Consider the following 8,823-nt stretch of genomic DNA (forward strand, 5'->3'; position numbering starts at 1 on the left):
GGTGCAGAGGCGGGGCGGGGGGGGCGCGGGGTGCAGAGGCGGGGCGGGAGGGCGCGGGTGCAGAGGCCGGGCGAGGGGTGCGCTAAGCGGATGCCAGGGCCGAATCAGCGCGGCAGAAGCCGGCGCCGCCACCCGGAGCGCGGGGCGGGGCGGGAGGGGCTCCCAGGGGGCGGCCGCCAGCCCCGCCTCCTTCCTCGCCCCCCTAGCCCAGGTGCGCTGCGCAGGCGCGGTGGGGTCCCCGGCTGCGCGCCCCGTAGGAGCACCGGGTGGGGGGGCAGGTGTGTTCCCCAGATGGCCCCGAGCAGGGGGACTGGGAAATTGGGGCTCCGCGGGGTCCGCAGGCTTGGCCTTTGGCTGCAAAATGCACTTTTTAATTTTTTTTTAAGATTTATTTATTTATTTATTTATTTATTTATTTATTTATTTATTTATTTATTTATTTATTTATGGGGTGGGGGCAGGTGTGCGTGGGTGTGCCAGGGGGAGGAGCAGAGTCCCTTCTGAGTCTGGGGGCTCCATCTCGGGACCCTGAGATCAGGGCCTGAGCTGAAACCAAGGGTCGGATGCTTAACCACCCAGATGGTCCTGGAAAATGCGCTCTCGGCTCCCAGGCACTTGTGCATCTTCCCATCACCAAATGCTGGGACAAGGACAGGGCGGGCGCTCGTGGAGTGGCCGCGGAGATGCGCAGCCTGGGCCCTTCTGTAGTCACCAGGTCTGTAGACCCGACCGGAGCGAGGATTTCCCGAGGCAGCGTCTTCCCAGGTGCGAGCAAGGCCAGCTTTCCCTTGTCCCGCCTGCCTGCCTGCCCCTCCCGCGGGTCTCTCTCCTTGGTTCCCTGGGTCGACAGACTTGCACTGGAGAGGGAATGTGAGGGCGCAGCTCACGGCCCTGTACGTGTACTCCTGGGCCACCCATGTGACCTTCTGTGACCAGCACACCCCCTTCTGATGTGAGCATCCCTGCTTTGTTTGCTTTTCTAAGATTTTATTCATGTATTCATGAGAGACCCAGAGAGAGAGGCAGAGACCCAGGCAGAGAGAGAGGCAGGCTCCGGGCAGGGAGCCCCATGCGGGCCTCGAACCCGGGACCTGAGCCGAAGGCAGCCACTCCACCACTGAGCCCCAGGGCCCTCATCCCCGCGTTAGGAAGGAAGAGGTGAGGCACAGAACAGAGCCAGCGAGGGACAGAGCCTAGGGGCGTATCCAGTTTTCACTGGTTCCAAAAAAGGTTGAAACTCTGGCTACGGGAGAGGACCCTAAAGCTCTGAAAGCCTCAGCTCCTGGGCCCCTCGCCCACCTGTCTCTTCCGCAGCCTCACTTGAGTATTTGTAGTTTTTATAGCTTTGTTCCTTAGAGACGCCCCCCCCCATTGTCTGGGCTCAGCCGGCTCCAGGGACAAGCAGTCCGGCCTGCGCGGCCCGGGGTTCCCTCGGATGCGGGCAGGTGTGGGCTACCCGGGGACACGGTGCTCACCCGAGGTCTGTCCCTGTCCACAGAGCACCTGGGACCCGGGGGAAGGAGCCGTTCTTTAGTGCGGAGGAGCGAGAGACTGTGTGGCAGGCGGCCGTTGTCCCCGCGGGCAGGGCTCGGCCCTCACCTGCAGACCCCGCGCCTCGGACACGCGTCGCCTTGTCCTCAACGTGTACATCACCATCCAGGTGCCCAGCTCCCTGTCTCCCAGGGCCCCTGGCCGTGGCTGCTGCAGCGACACCCCAAATCAGTTCCCTCAGGTCAGACCCTGATGGCGTTTCCCCAGGTAGATTCTCGAAGCTGGGCCAGTGGCCAGGCAGGGGGTCAGGTCAGCGCCAGCCCAGCACACGAGCACCTCCTACCCCCCCACCGCCGACACACCAGCCGGGCGCTTCCACCCTCTGGGCGCCCCCAACACACCAGGGTGTGCTAACCTGCGGTGCCTCGCTTGCTCACGCACACACTCAGCTGCCCCCCCCCACGAGCTCTGGTCCCCTTTGCACACTCACGCATGCGGACCATCGATGGGTGACTGCGAGCCCATCTCCTCATGTAAATGCGCCTGCACAGGCACACCTGTACCAAGGGAGGCCGGGGACGCGCTGAACAGCAGGTGCCTGCTATTCAGGCTCATTTTCGGAAGGTCCCAGACCTGGAAGGAGAAGGGGAAGGGGAAGGGGAAGGGGAAGGGCGCCATGCCCTGCTTCTTCCCTAGCTGTCGGGGAGAGCGCAGAGCCTCTGCCCCCCGGGGTGAGGGCCATGGGTAGCCCGGGGGCGAGCCCGGGGTACTAGCTCCGGCTACGTGGGCACAGGGCAACAGTGGCAGCCGCATGCTCCTGCGCAGGACCTCAGTGAGCCGGACACACAGGATCTTGGACAGACAGGGGACGAACCCCATCTACGTGTCAGAGGGCAATGAGACAGCCACCCCACACCCGGCCCGGGCACAGCAAGGGGACAAGGGACAGCCACGCTGCAGAGTGGATGGTGTCCGGACCTCACAGGCCTGCTGACCACTAGCCCCAGAGCCTGCTTGTGGCAAGGGATTCCCCGCCTCCAGCCAGGTGGGTGCCCCCTGGCCCACCACCACGGGGGACCCTCATTGGGACCTAACCTGGGCTGGGCTACCTGGGGCCTCCCAGTCCTGTCCAGACAGGGTACATCCAGGCCAACCGGGCCCCCCCGACCCCGTGCTCCGAGCCCAGTACTCAGGCCCGCCCCAGACAAGTCCTTCCCTGTCATGAGTGGTTGTTCTGGAGCTCAGCAAGTGGACAGGGCAGCTCAGGGCGCCCAGGACAGGGCACGCGGAGGATTCCTTGTTGACAAGGACCAGGGAGCAAGACCTGACTGGGGCGTCATCAGGTAACCTCGCCACGCACTCGTTTGTTCAGTCACTCCCCCGTCTCGCCAACTCCTACCCACGGAGGGCCCCCTCTGTCACGAGGCCTATGTAGACGGGATGCCCCGGGGGGCTCAGCCGTTGGGCTCCCAGTGCCTTGGATGACCCTCGCCTGTTGGCCGTTCCCTGCAGACTCAGTCTACCCTGGAGGGTAAAGTCCCCCGCCCCCTGTTTACAACCGCGTGTTGCTGCTTTTGGGGGTGACATCCCACAGAGTGAGTGGGAAGGAAAGTTTGGGGCCTTGGCCAGCCGGCGCCGCGCCCGGGAATCTGCTCGGGAAGGTTCCCCGGCTTTCGCTGCCTTCCCAGGCTAGTGGCGCGGGGCGGGGGCGGGGGGCCGCGGGGGCAGACGCCTCAGCCCCCCTTGGCCTCCCTGCTTTAGCCTGGGCTGCTCCGAGGGGCTGGCGACCCTGGAAGGGCCCCTGGGTCACCCCCCATCCTACCCGAGGCTGGTGTCCTGACTGCCGGGGGCTCGGAGCTGCGGGCGCTGCATCCGGGCCCCGCGGGGGAGCCTCCTCCTCCTCCCACCCGTGGGCTCCTCCTCTCTGCGGGTGTTCTGGGACCCACACGGCACCCACACAGCACCCAGACTTCCCTACCAACACAGGGGCGGCAGCTGAGGCTCCCAGGGCTGTGCTCGCCTGAGCAGAGGGCCACACCTAGCTCAGGGACCTGAGTCGTGTCCCTTGGTCGGCGGGCAAGCACACACGTTCAGCTGTGCGTGTGTGTTTCCCTCGCATTGAGCTGTGCGTGTGTGTTTCCCTCGCCTTCTCTGGGCGTCCCGACGGCCCCCAGCTGCTGCCGTCTATGCGGTGACCTCAGGTGTCCGCCCCGCCTTTCCCGCTCCCTTCTTCACCCCAACACACGCAGTACATGCACACATGCACATGCACACACGTGTACATGCATGCACACACATGCACATACAATTCACATGCACGCACACACATACACACATACACCTGGGGACACATACATGCACACATATACATGCACACACATAAATGCACACACACACACACGCATATGCACACATACACCTGGGGACGCACATGCACATGCATACACATACATGCACACGTGCACACACGTACATACACATGCTTGCACCTGCACACACGTATCCCTTCTGCAGCTTCCTCCCCTCATCCAGCTCAAGTGTCAGCTCAGTTTTCCCTTCCCTCTCGGGTGCCCGGTCCTCTATGGGTACCCTGCGCTCACACCCTGGTGCCTCTCAGCCCCCAAGGACTGCATTTGTTCACGTCTGAGCCTCGGGGCTGAGTGTGACCCGTGCTGAGTGTCACCCAGGGCTGCTGTGTGACCAGTGCTTACCCTGGGAACGAGTGAGCGGGTGGTGAGCCAGCCCGCGAATGCAGACTCTGACTGGAAGTGACCGGCTTGGCCTAGGACCAGGTAAGGGCTGTGGCTTGCCCTGGGAGCCCTGAGCCTTGCACCCTGCCGTGGGGGCGGTGGGGAGGGGCTTCTCACCCTGGGGTGCCAGTGCTGGGGACTCAGCTGACAGGGAAGCTCTGCAGACAGATAAGCCTCTTAGACCTGGGCCATCTGTCGCCTCCAGCCGCAGCCCTGGCTCACGCGGGCACACACTCAGACCCGGGGGGAGGGTGGGGAAGGCAGGGACACACCAGCCAAGCCAGGCCCTTTGTGGGGACGTCACATCCACTTGTGAGCTGGGTCCTGGGCTCTGCATTTTGCAGGAAAGGGAACCGCCTTGCCCAGGTCATAGGGAAGATCCTGGGCAGGACTGGAATGGGAGCCCTGGCTGTGGGACCAGGCCCCTTGCTATTGTTAGTGGCCCTTCCCAAGATTAGACTTGGCTGGGACGAAGGGGTGGCCTGCAGGACGCGCTCCAGGGCCCGGCTCTCCTAGGGGAAAGCCGTGGCTCACACCCAGTCCTGACTTTCTCAAACAAGGACGTGCCTCGCATTTTGGTTGTTTACTCATTCACTGTCTGTGAGCTTGAATGTTCTTTCCGGCCCACTGACACGGGGGAAGTTTGGAAGGGGTTCCCTCGGGGGCCGTCGGGTATGGGGCGCCTAGAGGCTTTGTGTATCTCGGGACAAGGGAGCCTCTGCAGACTCGGTTGCTGCTCTTGGGGGCCCATCACCTTGCACCCCAGCAGCCCCAGAAGTGTCTGGATTTGTAGCTGCCCCAAGTCACAGGGGAATCTTGACCATGAGCCCTGTCGGGGCCGGGTGGGGACTGAGGCTGGGTGGGCTGAACCTGAACAACCCTGAAAGTGGGTGGCGAGATTGGGGCCTGGCATCTGGAATTGCAGACCTTTCTCAGGGCCCTTCCTGTCCAAGGTGAAGCCCCCCCCCCCCACAACATCCCAGCTCACCACCATGAAGGCGGAAAAGGGCAGTGAAACCCATTGGTGCCAGTGACGGAAGGGTCTTTCCTCTCTGACCTTTACATCTCTGAGGCCAGCACGAACCCAGGGAGGCGAACTTACTGGTTCAAGACCACACGGCAAGACAGGCATTCCAGAGTTTGGACCTTTGTATTCATGTCATGGTTTCCAGAAAATTCTGGTTCAGGCTTTTCTAAAAGGCAGTATTGGCACAGTCCAGGATGGCGGGCAAGACATGGTGCATCTTTAAGAGAAGAGGCTCATGGTTCACCGGCAGAAGCTTCCACGGGCCAACGCTCTTGACGTCGTTGCTATCGGGCCCAGCTTCGAGAGGTGCATCCTGGAAGACGCGAGGCCTCTGGGCGCCTCGGCCACTGGGCATGAGCAGCTGGGCTGCGTGCGTGCAGCCATGTCGGGGCGGGGGGCTTAGACTTGCGGGAGAGCCCCTGGCACCACCCACTTGTGGGGCTCCGGCTTGAACTTACACGGTCTGCAGATCCTGACGGGGCGCCCTGGGAAGGAGAGAAGGTGCAGGCCAGGCAAGAGCCAGGGACACGGGCAGATGGCAGGCCCGGAGACGAGAGAACACAGCTGAAGGTTCTAGGCGTGAAGAGCTTTTAAACGTCAAGGTGAGAATCCGAGTGTATCCGCTTCCCGGAGGCCCAGAAGGGGCCTTTCATGGCAAACGGGACTGGCTCGGGGTATAGTCCCGTCAGGGAGTGATGGAGAGATGGGTCTTATCGGCAGAAGATGGAGAGAAGGGGCTAAGGTTCTTTTTTTTTGGGGGGGGGTGACTAAGGTTCTAAAGTGGCTCTGCCAAGAACGGAGTCCACTGCAGCTGCCTCCTCCCCAGCAGCACCTCGCGGGCATGGCGCATCTCAAAGCTGTGCTTGCATCCTGACCCACCAGCCCGTTTATGGGAGGAACAGTCCACAAGAAAAACAAAAATAAAACAAAGAACCCTGCATGCATCAAACAGTTCTTCATAGTTTAGTTTTGAATACCAGAAAGAAATTTCTGGAAACTAGCTGAATATTCCACGGTGGAGAAATAGCAGGTTAGTAATGGTACCTCACAATGGGATGCGGCTAGCGGTGAGGAAACCCGGTGAGTATGAGGACTGGGTGCCCATAGGAAGAGAAGTGCGCGGGATGTAAGCGTTCATTTTAAACGTGAAAAAGTAAGATATAGGGGCGCCTGAGTGGCTCAGCGGTTTAGCGCCACCTTCAGCTCAGGGCGTGATCCTGGAGACCCGGGATCGAGTCCCACATTGGGCTCCCCGCATGGAGCCTGCTTCTCCCTCTGCCCGTGTCTCTGCCTCTCTCTCTCTCTCTGTGTGTGTGTCTCTCATGAATAAATAAATAAAATATTAAAAAAAAGAAAAAGTAAGATACAATAGAAATAAAGCTGGGTACACCTGGTTGCATTTAAAAAAACAAAAAACCAAAAGAGACACAAATGAGTGAAAAGAGTTGCTGAGTTGCTGTGATGAGATTATTCTTTTTTTTCCTCCTGTTTCCAGATTATTACTATATGCAAGGTGGTGTGAGGGTTGAGAATGCAAATCTGGAGCCTGAGTGTTTGGATTCAGAGCTCTGGCCCTACCCCTTATGTACTAGCTGGGTGGCCCTTGACAAGTACCACAACCTCTCTGTGCTTTGGCTCTTCACCTGTACAAGTGGGTAGAGTAATAGTATCTAACTCTCAAAATTGTTGTGAGTTAGAGTAAGTACCATAACTGCTGTATATATAACCACCGGCTACAAAAAAAATAAATGTCCTTATCATAATGTATTTATAGCCCCACACCTTAATCTTAAATCAGTGCTAATATTGGTGTGGCTTTGGGCTTTTTTTTTTAAGATTTTATTTATTTATTCATGAGAGACACAGAGAGAGAGGCAGAGACACAGGCAGAGGGAGAAGCAGGCTCCATGCAGGGAGCCCAATGTGGGATTTGATCCCGGTGCTCCAGGATCACACCCTGGGCTGAAGGGGCCAAACTGCTGAGCCACCCGGGCTGCCCCTGGCTTTGTGTTTTTTTTCTCCCTATTTGCAAGTGCTTTCGTTTTCCAAATGTGATTGTCACAGTAATTTACAGTGTAAAGTAGTCTTTCCTATTGATACTGTCCTGTGAGGATTTTGCACCGAGTCTGATGGAGTCTGATGGAGGATGATGATTTCCTGAATACTGCTCCCCCACCCCCCTCCACCCCCCTCCAGTCCCCAGGGCTCCCTTCTCTGGCTCTCACCATAAATATGGTGTTTGACTTATTGCAAATAAGGTGGCAATTCTCCACCCTCTTTTGCAGCGTGACCTTGTGGCTTCTCCCACCAAGGTATGGGGTCTGTTCCTCTGCTCCTTCCAACTGGGCTGCCCTGGTGGCTTGCTTTGGCCAACTGAAGGCAGCGGAGATAACAGTGGGCCAGTTCGGAGGCCTCGAGGGGCCTTGGGTGCTCCCACTCCTAGGAGGAACCCTGCAGCTCCTGCCAACAAGCGTGGGCTAGCGTGTTGGAGGATGAGAGATCATGTGGAGGAGGGTCCAGGCGCCCAACTGAGACCGCCCCAGACCTGCGGGCTGCTGACCCCCAAACTGCTAGGGAGCCCAGCCAAGGCGAGCACAATGGCGCAGCCTACCCTTGGAAGAATGAAGGAGTGTGGATAATAGTCGAGGAACTGCTCAGCTGACCCTCAGATTCATGGCAAATAAGAAATACATGTTATTTTGAGCCACTAGAGTTGGGAGTGTTTTTGTTTCTTTTTAAGATTTTATTTGAGGGCAGCCTGGGGGACTCAGCGGTTTAGCGCCTGCCTTTGGCCCAGGGCGTGATCCTGGGTCTTGGGATCGAGTCCCACATCAGGCTCCCTGCATGGAGCCTGCTTCTCCCTCTGCCTGTGTCTCTGACTCTGTGTGTGTGTCTCTCATGAATTAATAAATAAAATCTTAAAAAAAAAAAGATTTTATTTGAGAGAGAGGGCGACCGAGAGAGCATGAGCAAGGGGCAGAGAGGGTGACAGAGAGAGCATGAGAAGCAGAGTCCCCACCAAGTGTGCCCGTGTCCCTGCCTCTCTCTGTGTCTCTCATGAAATAAATAAAATCTTTAAAAATTTTTTTTAAAACGCTGACATGAGGTGCTGCTGTTCAGATCGATATAAACTTTTTACAGCCTTTGGAAAAGTTTGTTTTAGTAAATTGGTAAATTCAGCATATTGGCCCTTCATTCAGCCTGTTGCTCTCTGGTGCTGGTTCGGGTCGCCCCACGGGCCTAGCCCTGCACTTACGGGTAAAGCGAGGCCCAGGGAGGCCACTCTCCATGCGGGCACATGCGTGTGGCAGCTGCTGGGAGCTTGGGGACGTCCCCTGGGCACCCTCGGCCGTTGTCTCTTTGGACAGGCAGGTGCATAGACACGTGTCAATGTCGGGGAACGAGTCCAGAGGCTGAGGTGCCCCCGCCGGGCGCACCGGGCCCCGCAGCAGCTGACACACGGCCCTGGGTGAGCCCTGGGTGAGCCCCGGGTGAGGCTGGAGGGTGCTGCTGGAAGGCCTGGGCAAGGAGGCAGGGGCTCTGGCTCCCCAGGGG

Source organism: Nyctereutes procyonoides, unplaced genomic scaffold (assembly GCF_905146905.1).
Source record: "Nyctereutes procyonoides isolate TBG_1078 unplaced genomic scaffold, NYPRO_anot_genome, whole genome shotgun sequence".
NCBI lineage: Eukaryota > Metazoa > Chordata > Mammalia > Carnivora > Canidae > Nyctereutes > Nyctereutes procyonoides.